Genomic DNA, 14,326 nt, shown 5'->3' with positions numbered 1-14,326 from the left:
ACTAAAATGGTGCTCTTTTTCTCACCAATGTTAGTTATCCCACAGAGATGTACTTCTACCTCAGGGAGTCCAGCTTTGCCAGCTGATGATTCCCTTGGAACAGGTGCCACCCCAGGAGAGGTTTCTCCCACCACAGGAATGGTATCCTGAATGGTAGGGTGGTTAGGGGATACTGTGATACCCTTTTTACCTGTTGATGGAGAGGGATCCTGAGTTTTCAGGCCTTCTCTCCTTTGCTTTTTCATTTCAGTAGAAATGAGAGGGAACAATTCCTCAGGGATGCCCAGCATGGCTGCATGGGCATAAAACTCTACATCAGCCCAACCTGAGGCCTCTAGGTCATTACGTAAGAGACAGTCTACAGGTAAGCTAGGTGATACCACCACCTGCTTAGGGCCAGTAACTCCACCCCAACTAAACTGAATTATAGCTAAGGGAAGAAACTTAGTGGAGTTATGGACATCAATAATCTTATACTGTTGTCCAATGATGTGTTGATCAGTGTGCACTAGGTTTTCAGTCACCAAAGTGATACTGGCACCTGTGTCCCTGTAGGCCAAGGCCTCAACACCATTTATTGAAACTGTCTGCCTGTACTTATCCATTGTAAGGGGACAAGCAGCCAGTGTGGCAAGGCCAATGCCACTAGGTGTGACAGAAACTGTCTTGGGACTGACTACCCCCGTTTCTATGATGGACCCATAAGTGAACCCAACTACACCCTTAACTTGACTGTTGCCAGCAGTCCCACCACTAGTACCACTACTGCTAGGGGCACTAGAGCTTGATGTATTAGTGGTGGTAGGCTCAGGGGGTTTACCTGGACAGGACTTATCCCCTGGCCTATGGCCTCTATTTTTACACACAAAGCACCAAGGCTTTTTAAATTGTGTAGGTTGAGAAGAAGAGAAAGAATTTGTTTTATCCCCACCCCCTGAAGAGTGTTTAAGATTTGAAGTGGGATCTTTGGTTTTACCCTTATCCCCATGCTTATCTTGAGATTTTTCACCATCTTTCTTCTTAGTGTTCTCTTTGTCACCCCCTGTATGAACTTTTCTGTTCACCCTTGTTCTGACCCATTTGTCTGCCTTCTTTCCCAATTCTTGGGGAGAGGCCAGATCAGAGTCCACCAAGTACTGGTGCAACAAATCAGACACACAATTATTAAGAATATGCTCTCTCAGGATCAAGTTATACAGGCTGTCATAATCAGTAACTTTACTGCCATGTAACCACCCCTCCAAGGCCTTCACTGAATGGTCAATGAAATCAACCCAGTCTTTGAAGACTCCTTTTTGGTCTCTCTGAACTTTATCCTGTACTGTTCAGTGGTTAAGCCATAACCATCCAGGAGTGCATTCTTAAGTACTGTAAAATTATTGGCATCACTTTCTTTCACAGTAAGGAGCCTATCCCTACCTTTTCCACTAAATGATAGCCATAGGATAGCAGCCCACTGCCTTTGAGGGACATCCTGTACAACACAGGCCCTCTCAAGTGCAGCAAACCACTTGTTAATGTCATCCCCCTCCTTATAAGGGGAACTATCTTGTGCAGATTCCTGGAATCATGCTCTTTTGCAGGATGACTATGGGGAATACTGCTGCTGCCACCATGGGTTTCTAAACCCAACTTCTGTCTTTCCTTCTCTAATTCTAAAGACTGTCTATCCAAATCCAGCTGTTGCTTTTTAAGCTTCAGTCTGGTTTGTTCCACCCTCAACTTATTGAGTTCCCTTTCTAACAATCTGTCATCAGGGTTGGTGGGAGGGACATTTCTAGATACAGAGGTATGATGGGAATGAACAGAAGGAGACCTGTCCCTTACAGAGGGCACCCTAACAGCTTGGCTGACAGTGTAATGTGAGAGCACATCATCTGTATGATGTGACTCCACCTCAGTACCAACTATGCTAGACTGTCTTGTAATGGGAAGGCTAAGAAGTTTCTTTCCTGAACCTTTACCTGGGGGAGTCCCTGGATCAGATTGAGAACCATTAGCTACTTTTTCAACAGATGGGGCACTTTTAACCTTATCTTGTTCTCTAAGCATGTTAAGTAACAGTTCCAAGGAAGGATTCTTCCCTACACTCAAACCTCTCTCTATGCAGAGACTCCTTGCTCCTTTCCAGCTAAGGTGATCATATGCAATCTTAGACAGGTCAACATTTTGGCCTGTGCCAGACATTTTTAGAGAGAGTTAAAGTGATAGAAAAAGAGAAACAAGTTTGTCAGAGCTTTTAGAAAGACAGAGAAAAAAACTTTTTTAACTTTTTAGAACTTTTTAGAAAGTTTAGAAGTACTTTTCAGCACTTAGAAAAGAGTGAAAAGAGTAAATGCTAAACTTTTTGGCTATGTGTATATACACTGACCTTGTTTTGTATATTTTTCTCTTATGAAAAGTACAATGACAAGAGTGGTAAGTAGTCTCAAAGCACTTATCCCACCGCTGCACAACCAATGTAGGAGGCTGGACTGGGTTGTAGTGAGTACCTAGGGGTACTTGCACCTTGCACCAGGCCCAGTTATCCCTTATTAGTGTATAGGGTGTCTAGCAGCTTAGGCTGATAGATAATGGTAGCTTAGCAGAGCAGCTTAGGCTGAACTAGGAGACGTGTGAAGCTACTACAGTACCACTTAGTGTCATATGCACAATATCATAAGAAAACACAATACACAGTTATACTAAAAATAAAGGTACTTTATTTTTATGACAATATGCCAAAGTATCTTAGAGTGTACCCTCAGTGAGAGGATAGGAAATATACACAAGATATATATACACAATAGCAAAAATATGCATTATAGTCTTAGAAAACAGTGCAAACAATGTATAGTTACAATAGGATGCAATGGGGACACATAGGGATAGGGGCAACACAAACCATATACTCCAAAAGTGGAATGCGAACCACGAATGGACCCCAAACCTATGTGACCTTGTAGAGGGTCGCTGGGACTATTAGAAAATAGTGAGAGTTAGAAAAATAACCCTCCCCAAGACCCTGAAAAGTGAGTGCAAAGTGCACTAAAGTTCCCCTAAGGATAAAGAAGTCGTGTTAGAGGAATAATGCAGGAAAGACACAAAGCAACAATGCAACAACAATGGATTTCCAATCTAGGGTACCTGTGGAACAAGGGGACCAAGTCCAAAAGTCAAAAGCAAGTCGGAGATGGGCATATGCCCAGGAAATGCCAGCTGTGGATGCAAAGAAGCTTCTACTGGACAGAAGAAGCTGAGGTTTCTGCAGGAACGAAAAAGGCTAGAGACTTCCCCTTTGGTGGACAGATCCCACTAGCCGTGGAGAGTCGTGCAGAAGTGTTTTCCCGCCGAAAGAACGCCAACAAGCCTTGCTAGCTGCAAATCGTGCGGTTAGCGTTTTTGGACGCTGCTGTGGCCCACGAGGGACCAGGAGGTCGCAAATTGGACCAGGAGGTAGAGGGGACATCGAGCAAGACAAGGAGCCCTCTTAGCAGCAGGTAGCACCCAGAGAAATGCCAGAAACAGGCATTACGAGGATGCGTGAAATGGTGCTCACCCGAAGTTACACAAAGGAGTCCCACGTCGCCGGAGACCAACTTAGAAAGTCGTACAATGCAGGTTAGAGTGCCGTGGACCCAGGCTTGGCTGTGCACAAAGAATTTCCACCGGAAGTGCACAGGGGCCGGAGTAGCTGCAAAAGTCGCGGTTCCCAGCAATGCAGTCTAGCGAGGTGAGGCAAGGACTTACCTCCACCAAACTTGGACTGAAGAGTCACTGGTCTGTGGGAGTCACTTGGACAGAGTTTCTGGATTCGAGGGACCTCGCTCGTTGTGCTGAGAGGAGACCCAAGGGACCGGTAATGCAGCTTTTTGGTGCCTGCGGTTGCAGGGGAAGATTCCGTCGACCCACAGGAGATTTCTTCGGAGCTTCTAGTGCAGAGAGGAGGCAGACTACCCCCACAGCATGCACCACCAGGAAAACAGTCGAGAAGGCGGCAGGATCAGCGTTACAGAGTTGCAGTAGTCGTCTTTGCTACTATGTTGCAGGTTTGCAGGCTTCCAGCGCGATCAGCAGTCGATTCCTTGGCAGAAGGTGAAGAGAGAGATGCAGAGGAACTCGGATGAGCTCTTGCATTCGTTATCTAAAGTTTCCCCAGAGACAGAGACCCTAAATAGCCAGAAAAGAGGGTTTGGCTACTTAGGAGAGAGGATAGGCTAGCAACACCTGAAGGAGCCTATCAGAAGGAGTCTCTGACGTCACCTGGTGGCACTGGCCACTCAGAGCAGTCCAGTGTGCCAGCAGCACCTCTGTTTCCAAGATGGCAGAGGTCTGGAGCACACTGGAGGAGCTCTGGACACCTCCCAGGGGAGGTGCAGGTCAGGGGAGTGGTCACTCCCCTTTCCTTTGTCCAGTTTCGCACCAGAGCAGGGCTAAGGGGTCCCCTGAACCGGTGTAGACTGGCTTATGCAGAATTGGGCACATCTGTGCCTAAGAAAGCATTTCCAGAGGCTGGGGGAGGCTACTCCTCCCCTGCCTTCACACCATTTTCCAAAGGGAGAGGGTGTAACACCCTCTCTCAGAGGAAGTCCTTTGTTCTGCCATCCTGGGAAAAGCCTGGCTTGACCCCAGGGGGGCAGAAACCTGTCTGAGGGGTTGGCAGAAGCAGCAGCTGCAGTGAAACCCCTGAAAAGGCAGTTTGGCAGTACCAGGGTCTGTGCTACAGACCACTGGGATCATGGGATTGTGCCAACTATGCCAGGATGGCATAGAGGGGGCAATTCCATGATCATAGACATGTTACATGGCCATATTCGGAGTTACCATTGTGAAGCTACATATAGGTAGTGACCTATATGTAGTGCACGCGTGTAATGGTGTCCCCGCACTCACAAAGTCCGGGGAATTGGCCCTGAACAATGTGGGGGCACCTTGGCTAGTGCCAGGATGCCCTCACACTAAGTAACTTTGCACCTAACCTTTACCAGGTAAAGGTTAGACATATAGGTGACTTATAAGTTACTTAAGTGCAGTGTAAAATGGCTGTGAAATAACGTGGACGTTATTTCACTCAGGCTGCAGTGGCAGGCCTGTGTAAGAATTGTCAGAGCTCCCTATGGGTGGCAAAAGAAATGCTGCAGCCCATAGGGATCTCCTGGAACCCCAATACCCTGGGTACCTCAGTACCATATACTAGGGAATTATAAGGGTGTTCCAGTAAGCCAATGTAAATTGGTAAAATTGGTCACTAGCCTGTTAGTGACAATTTGAAAAGAAATGAGAGAGCATAACCACTGAGGTTCTGGTTAGCAGAGCCTCAGTGAGACAGTTAGGCACCACACAGGGAACACATACATATAGGCCACAACCTTATGAGCACTGGGGTCCTGACTAGCAGGGTCCCAGTGACACATAACAAACATACTGAAAACATAGGGTTTTCACTATGAGCACTGGGCCCTGGCTAGCAGGATCCCAGTGAGACAGTGAAAACACCCTGACATACACTCACAAACAGGCCAAAAGTGGGGGTAACAAGGCTAGAAAGAGGCTACCTTCTCACACAACCCCCCCCCAAACGAAGGACAATAAGGCTAACCTTGGCCAGTTGAGACTTCATTGTCTAAGTGGTGATAAGTAGAGAGTAGCTGTGCAATAGACTGGTTACTCCCTTTATCATCCACTCTATGGTTACTTCCCTGTGGGGATGTAAACCACCCTGTTTGAAGTTTTTTAGCTAAGCAACAATGTGAAGATGTATTTTCAGAGGTTTTATCAGTAAGTTTTAGTTTAGAGCAGTGGGAATTGTCCACTGAACCTATTTGTAGTGATGGAAATTCCAGACAGGGATGCTGTCTCAGAAAAGCCATAGCTGGGCAAAAACTTTGTCCATATGGCTGGAAGAGAGAACAGGGATGCTGTTTCTCTTGAGTTGGAGCAGGGCAGGGATGCTGTCCTATGAGCTCCACACTAGGGCAGGGATGCTGTCCTAAGTGTTGTGAGGTAGTGCAGGGTTTCTGCACTAAAGTTTCTCTGGGAGGGTTGGAGGGATGCTCCATGTTAACTAAAATGGTGCTCTTTTTCTCACCAATGTTAGTTATCCCACAGAGATGTACTTCTACCTCAGGGAGTCCAGCTTTGCCAGCTGATGATTCCCTTGGAACAGGTGCCACCCCAGGAGAGGTTTCTCCCACCACAGGAATGGTATCCTGAATGGTAGGGTGGTTAGGGGATACTGTGATACCCTTTTTACCTGTTGATGGAGAGGGATCCTGAGTTTTCAGGCCTTCTCTCCTTTGCTTTTTCATTTCAGTAGAAATGAGAGGGAACAATTCCTCAGGGATGCCCAGCATGGCTGCATGGGCATAAAACTCTACATCAGCCCAACCTGAGGCCTCTAGGTCATTACGTAAGAGACAGTCTACAGGTAAGCTAGGTGATACCACCACCTGCTTAGGGCCAGTAACTCCACCCCAACTAAACTGAATTATAGCTAAGGGAAGAAACTTAGTGGAGTTATGGACATCAATAATCTTATACTGTTGTCCAATGATGTGTTGATCAGGGTGCACTAGGTTTTCAGTCACCAAAGTGATACTGGCACCTGTGTCCCTGTAGGCCAAGGCCTCAACACCATTTATTGAAACTGTCTGCCTGTACTTATCCATTGTAAGGGGACAAGCAGCCAGTGTGGCAAGGCCAATGCCACTAGGTGTGACAGAAACTGTCTTGGGACTGACTACCCCCGTTTCTATGATGGACCCATAAGTGAACCCAACTACACCCTTAACTTGACTGTTGCCAGCAGTCCCACCACTAGTACCACTACTGCTAGGGGCACTAGAGCTTGATGTATTAGTGGTGGTAGGCTCAGGGGGTTTACCTGGACAGGACTTATCCCCTGGCCTATGGCCTCTATTTTTACACACAAAGCACCAAGGCTTTTTAAATTGTGTAGGTTGAGAAGAAGAGAAAGAATTTGTTTTATCCCCACCCCCTGAAGAGTGTTTAAGATTTGAAGTGGGATCTTTGGTTTTACCCTTATCCCCATGCTTATCTTGAGATTTTTCACCATCTTTCTTCTTAGTGTTCTCTTTGTCACCCCCTGTATGAACTTTTCTGTTCACCCTTGTTCTGACCCATTTGTCTGCCTTCTTTCCCAATTCTTGGGGAGAGGCCAGATCAGAGTCCACCAAGTACTGGTGCAACAAATCAGACACACAATTATTAAGAATATGCTCTCTCAGGATCAAGTTATACAGGCTGTCATAATCAGTAACTTTACTGCCATGTAACCACCCATTCCAAGGCCTTCACTGAATGGTCAATGAAATCAACCCAGTCTTTGAAGACTCCTTTTTGGTCTCTCTGAACTTTATCCTGTACTGTTCAGTGGTTAAGCCATAACCATCCAGGAGTGCATTCTTAAGTACTGTAAAATTATTGGCATCACTTTCTTTCACAGTAAGGAGCCTATCCCTACCTTTTCCACTAAATGATAGCCATAGGATAGCAGCCCACTGCCTTTGAGGGACATCCTGTACAACACAGGCCCTCTCAAGTGCAGCAAACCACTTGTTAATGTCATCCCCCTCCTTATAAGGGGAACTATCTTGTGCAGATTCCTGGAATCATGCTCTTTTGCAGGATGACTATGGGGAATACTGCTGCTGCCACCATGGGTTTCTAAACCCAACTTCTGTCTTTCCTTCTCTAATTCTAAAGACTGTCTATCCAAATCCAGCTGTTGCTTTTTAAGCTTCAGTCTGGTTTGTTCCACCCTCAACTTATTGAGTTCCCTTTCTAACAATCTGTCATCAGGGTTGGTGGGAGGGACATTTCTAGATACAGAGGTATGATGGGAATGAACAGAAGGAGACCTGTCCCTTACAGAGGGCACCCTAACAGCTTGGCTGACAGTGTAATGTGAGAGCACATCATCTGTATGATGTGACTCCACCTCAGTACCAACTATGCTAGACTGTCTTGTAATGGGAAGGCTAAGAAGTTTCTTTCCTGAACCTTTACCTGGGGGAGTCCCTGGATCAGATTGAGAACCATTAGCTACTTTTTCAACAGATGGGGCACTTTTAACCTTATCTTGTTCTCTAAGCATGTTAAGTAACAGTTCCAAGGAAGGATTCTTCCCTACACTCAAACCTCTCTCTATGCAGAGACTCCTTGCTCCTTTCCAGCTAAGGTGATCATATGCAATCTTAGACAGGTCAACATTTTGGCCTGTGCCAGACATTTTTAGAGAGAGTTAAAGTGATAGAAAAAGAGAAACAAGTTTGTCAGAGCTTTTAGAAAGACAGAGAAAAAAACTTTTTTAACTTTTTAGAACTTTTTAGAAAGTTTAGAAGTACTTTTCAGCACTTAGAAAAGAGTGAAAAGAGGAAATGCAAAACTTTTTGGCTATGTGTATATACACTGACCTTGTTTTGTATATTTTTCTCTTATGAAAAGTACAATGACAAGAGTGGTAAGTAGTCTCAAAGCACTTATCCCACCGCTGCACAACCAATGTAGGAGGCTGGACTGGGTTGTAGTGAGTACCTAGGGGTACTTGCACCTTGCACCAGGCCCAGTTATCCCTTATTAGTGTATAGGGTGTCTAGCAGCTTAGGCTGATAGATAATGGTAGCTTAGCAGAGCAGCTTAGGCTGAACTAGGAGACGTGTGAAGCTACTACAGTACCACTTAGTGTCATATGCACAATATCATAAGAAAACACAATACACAGTTATACTAAAAATAAAGGTACTTTATTTTTATGACAATATGCCAAAGTATCTTAGAGTGTACCCTCAGTGAGAGGATAGGAAATATACACAAGATATATATACACAATAGCAAAAATATGCAGTATAGTCTTAGAAAACAGTGCAAACAATGTATAGTTACAATAGGATGCAATGGGGACACATAGGGATAGGGGCAACACAAACCATATACTCCAAAAGTGGAATGCGAACCACGAATGGACCCCAAACCTATGTGACCTTGTAGAGGGTCGCTGGGACTATTAGAAAATAGTGAGAGTTAGAAAAATAACCCTCCCCAAGACCCTGAAAAGTGAGTGCAAAGTGCACTAAAGTTCCCCTAAGGATAAAGAAGTCGTGTTAGAGGAATAATGCAGGAAAGACACAAAGCAACAATGCAACAACAATGGATTTCCAATCTAGGGTACCTGTGGAACAAGGGGACCAAGTCCAAAAGTCAAAAGCAAGTCGGAGATGGGCATATGCCCAGGAAATGCCAGCTGTGGATGCAAAGAAGCTTCTACTGGACAGAAGAAGCTGAGGTTTCTGCAGGAACGAAAAAGGCTAGAGACTTCCCCTTTGGTGGACAGATCCCACTAGCCGTGGAGAGTCGTGCAGAAGTGTTTTCCCGCCGAAAGAACACCAACAAGCCTTGCTAGCTGCAAATCGTGCGGTTAGCGTTTTTGGACGCTGCTGTGGCCCACGAGGGACCAGGAGGTCGCAAATTGGACCAGGAGGTAGAGGGGACATCGAGCAAGACAAGGAGCCCTCTTAGCAGCAGGTAGCACCCAGAGAAATGCCAGAAACAGGCATTACGAGGATGCGTGAAATGGTGCTCACCCGAAGTTACACAAAGGAGTCCCACGTCGCCGGAGACCAACTTAGAAAGTCGTACAATGCAGGTTAGAGTGCCGTGGACCCAGGCTTGGCTGTGCACAAAGAATTTCCACCGGAAGTGCACAGGGGCCGGAGTAGCTGCAAAAGTCGCGGTTCCCAGCAATGCAGTCTAGCGAGGTGAGGCAAGGACTTACCTCCACCAAACTTGGACTGAAGAGTCACTGGTCTGTGGGAGTCACTTGGACAGAGTTTCTGGATTCGAGGGACCTCGCTCGTTGTGCTGAGAGGAGACCCAAGGGACCGGTAATGCAGCTTTTTGGTGCCTGCGGTTGCAGGGGAAGATTCCGTCGACCCACAGGAGATTTCTTCGGAGCTTCTAGTGCAGAGAGGAGGCAGACTACCCCCACAGCATGCACCACCAGGAAAACAGTCGAGAAGGCGGCAGGATCAGCGTTACAGAGTTGCAGTAGTCGTCTTTGCTACTATGTTGCAGGTTTGCAGGCTTCCAGCGCGATCAGCAGTCGATTCCTTGGCAGAAGGTGAAGAGAGAGATGCAGAGGAACTCGGATGAGCTCTTGCATTCGTTATCTAAAGTTTCCCCAGAGACAGAGACCCTAAATAGCCAGAAAAGAGGGTTTGGCTACTTAGGAGAGAGGATAGGCTAGCAACACCTGAAGGAGCCTATCAGAAGGAGTCTCTGACGTCACCTGGTGGCACTGGCCACTCAGAGCAGTCCAGTGTGCCAGCAGCACCTCTGTTTCCAAGATTGCAGAGGTCTGGAGCACACTGGAGGAGCTCGGGACACCTCCCAGGGGAGGTGCAGGTCAGGGGAGTGGTCACTCCCCTTTCCTTTGTCCAGTTTCGCACCAGAGCAGGGCTAAGGGGTCCCCTGAACCGGTGTAGACTGGCTTATGCAGAATTGGGCACATCTGTGCCCAAGAAAGCATTTCCAGAGGCTGGGGGAGGCTACTCCTCCCCTGCCTTCACACCATTTTCCAAAGGGAGAGGGTGTAACACCCTCTCTCAGAGGAAGTCCTTTGTTCTGCCATCGTGGGAAAAGCCTGGCTTGACCCCAGGGGGGCAGAAACCTGTCTGAGGGGTTGGCAGAAGCAGCAGCTGCAGTGAAACCCCTGAAAAGGCAGTTTGGCAGTACCAGGGTCTGTGCTACAGACCACTGGGATCATGGGATTGTGCCAACTATGCCAGGATGGCATAGAGGGGGCAATTCCATGATCATAGACATGTTACATGGCCATATTCGGAGTTACCATTGTGAAGCTACATATAGGTAGTGACCTATATGTAGTGCACGCGTGTAATGGTGTCCCCGCACTCACAAAGTCCGGGGAATTGGCCCTGAACAATGTGGGGGCACCTTGGCTAGTGCCAGGGTGCCCTCACACTAAGTAACTTTGCACCTAACCTTTACCAGGTAAAGGTTAGACATATAGGTGACTTATAAGTTACTTAAGTGCAGTGTAAAATGGCTGTGAAATAACGTGGACGTTATTTCACTCAGGCTGCAGTGGCAGGCCTGTGTAAGAATTGTCAGAGCTCCCTATGGGTGGCAAAAGAAATGCTGCAGCCCATAGGGATCTCCTGGAACCCCAATACCCTGGGTACCTCAGTACCATATACTAGGGAATTATAAGGGTGTTCCAGTAAGCCAATGTAAATTGGTAAAATTGGTCACTAGCCTGTTAGTGACAATTTGAAAAGAAATGAGAGAGCATAACCACTGAGGTTCTGGTTAGCAGAGCCTCAGTGAGACAGTTAGGCACCACACAGGGAACACATACATATAGGCCACAACCTTATGAGCACTGGGGTCCTGACTAGCAGGGTCCCAGTGACACATAACAAACATACTGAAAACATAGGGTTTTCACTATGAGCACTGGGCCCTGGCTAGCAGGATCCCAGTGAGACAGTGAAAACACCCTGACATACACTCACAAACAGGCCAAAAGTGGGGGTAACAAGGCTAGAAAGAGGCTACCTTCTCACACAACCCCCCCCCCAAACGAAGGACAATAAGGCTAACCTTGGCCAGTTGAGACTTCATTGTCTAAGTGGTGATAAGTAGAGAGTAGCTCTGCAATAGACTGGTTACTCCCTTTATCATCCACTCTATGGTTACTTCCCTGTGGGGATGTAAACCACCCTGTTTGAAGTTTTTTAGCTAAGCAACAATGTGAAGATGTATTTTCAGAGGTTTTATCAGTAAGTTTTAGTTTAGAGCAGTGGGAATTGTCCACTGAACCTATTTGTAGTGATGGAAATTCCAGACAGGGATGCTGTCTCAGAAAAGCCATAGCTGGGCAAAAACTTTGTCCATATGGCTGGAAGAGAGAACAGGGATGCTGTTTCTCTTGAGTTGGAGCAGGGCAGGGATGCTGTCCTATGAGCTCCACACTAGGGCAGGGATGCTGTCCTAAGTGTTGTGAGGTAGTGCAGGGTTTCTGCACTAAAGTTTCTCTGGGAGGGTTGGAGGGATGCTCCATGTTAACTAAAATGGTGCTCTTTTTCTCACCAATGTTAGATATCCCACAGAGATGTACTTCTACCTCAGGGAGTCCAGCTTTGCCAGCTGATGATTCCCTTGGAACAGGTGCCACCCCAGGAGAGGTTTCTCCCACCACAGGAATGGTATCCTGAATGGTAGGGTGGTTAGGGGATACTGTGATACCCTTTTTACCTGTTGATGGAGAGGGATCCTGAGTTTTCAGGCCTTCTCTCCTTTGCTTTTTCATTTCAGTAGAAATGAGAGGGAACAATTCCTCAGGGATGCCCAGCATGGCTGCATGGGCATAAAACTCTACATCAGCCCAACCTGAGGCCTCTAGGTCATTACGTAAGAGACAGTCTACAGGTAAGCTAGGTGATACCACCACCTGCTTAGGGCCAGTAACTCCACCCCAACTAAACTGAATTATAGCTAAGGGAAGAAACTTAGTGGAGTTATGGACATCAATAATCTTATACTGTTGTCCAATGATGTGTTGATCAGGGTGCACTAGGTTTTCAGTCACCAAAGTGATACTGGCACCTGTGTCCCTGTAGGCCAAGGCCTCAACACCATTTATTGAAACTGTCTGCCTGTACTTATCTATTGTAAGGGGACAAGCAGCCAGTGTGGCAAGGCCAATGCCACTAGGTGTGACAGAAACTGTCTTGGGACTGACTACCCCCGTTTCTATGATGGACCCATAAGTGAACCCAACTACACCCTTAACTTGACTGTTGCCAGCAGTCCCACCACTAGTACCACTACTGCTAGGGGAACTAGAGCTTGATGTATTAGTGGTGGTAGGCTCAGGGGGTTTACCTGGACAGGACTTATCCCCTGGCCTATGGCCTCTATTTTTACACACAAAGCACCAAGGCTTTTTAAATTGTGTAGGTTGAGAAGAAGAGAAAGAATTTGTTTTATCCCCACCCCCTGAAGAGTGTTTAAGATTTGAAGTGGGATCTTTGGTTTTACCCTTATCCCCATGCTTATCTTGAGATTTTTCACCATCTTTCTTCTTAGTGTTCTCTTTGTCACCCCCTGTATGAACTTTTCTGTTCACCCTTGTTCTGACCCATTTGTCTGCCTTCTTTCCCAATTCTTGGGGAGAGGTCAGATCAGAGTCCACCAAGTACTGGTGCAACAAATGAGACACACAATTATTAAGAATATGCTCTCTCAGGATCAAGGTATACAGGCTGTCATAATCAGTAACTTTACTGCCATGTAACCACCCCTCCAAGGCCTTCACTGAATGGTCAATCAAATCAACCCAGTCTTGTGAAGACTCCTTTTTGGTCTCTCTGAACTTTATCCTGTACTGTTCAGTGGTTAAGCCATAACCATCCAGGAGTGCATTCTTAAGTACTGTAAAATTATTGGCATCACTTTCTTTCACAGTAAGGAGCCTATCCCTACCTTTTCCACTAAATGATAGCCATAGGATAGCAGCCCACTGCCTTTGAGGGACATCCTGTACAACACAGGCCCTCTCAAGTGCAGCAAACCACTTGTTAATGTCATCCCCCTCCTTATAAGGGGAACTATCTTGTGCAGATTCCTGGAATCATGCTCTTTTGCAGGATGACTATGGGGAATACTGCTGCTGCCACCATGGGTTTCTAAACCCAACTTCTGTCTTTCCTTCTCTAATTCTAAAGACTGTCTATCCAAATCCAGCTGTTGCTTTTTAAGCTTCATTCTGGTTTGTTCCACCCTCAACTTATTGAGTTCCCTTTCTAACAATCTGTCATCAGGGTTGGTGGGAGGGACATTTCTAGATACAGAGGTATGATGGGAATGAACAGAAGGAGACCTGTCCCTTACAGAGGGCACCCTAACAGCTTGGCTGACAGTGTAATGTGAGAGCACATCATCTGTATGATGTGACTCCACCTCAGTACCAACTATGCTAGACTGTCTTGTAATGGGAAGGCTAAGAAGTTTCTTTCCTGAACCTTTACCTGGGGGAGTCCCTGGATCAGTTTGAGAACCATTAGCTACTTTTTCAACAGATGGGGCACTTTTAGCCTTATCTTGTTCTCTAAGCATGTTAAGTAACAGTTCCAAGGAAGGATTCTTCCCTATACTCAAACCTCTCTCTATGCAGAGACTCCTTGCTCCTTTCCAGCTAAGGTGATCATATGCAATCTTAGACAGGTCAACATTTTGGCCTGTGCCAGACATTTTTAGAGAGAGTTAAAGTGATAGAAAAAGAGAAACAAGTTTGTCAGAGCTT

General features: G+C 46.4%; 1 protein-coding gene across 1 annotated transcript in view; it reads left to right on the top strand.

Annotated features, from left to right (window-relative positions):
• DNAH17 (dynein axonemal heavy chain 17) overlaps positions 1-14,326 on the top strand; it is a 7,556,186-nt gene that overhangs the window by 5,226,948 nt on the left and 2,314,912 nt on the right. The window lies entirely within an intron of this gene.

Source organism: Pleurodeles waltl, chromosome 7, assembly GCF_031143425.1.
Source record: "Pleurodeles waltl isolate 20211129_DDA chromosome 7, aPleWal1.hap1.20221129, whole genome shotgun sequence".
NCBI classification, from domain to species: domain Eukaryota; kingdom Metazoa; phylum Chordata; class Amphibia; order Caudata; family Salamandridae; genus Pleurodeles; species Pleurodeles waltl.
The sequence above is the reverse complement of the archived record's forward strand: the minus strand, read 5'-3'. Positions and strand labels throughout refer to the sequence as shown.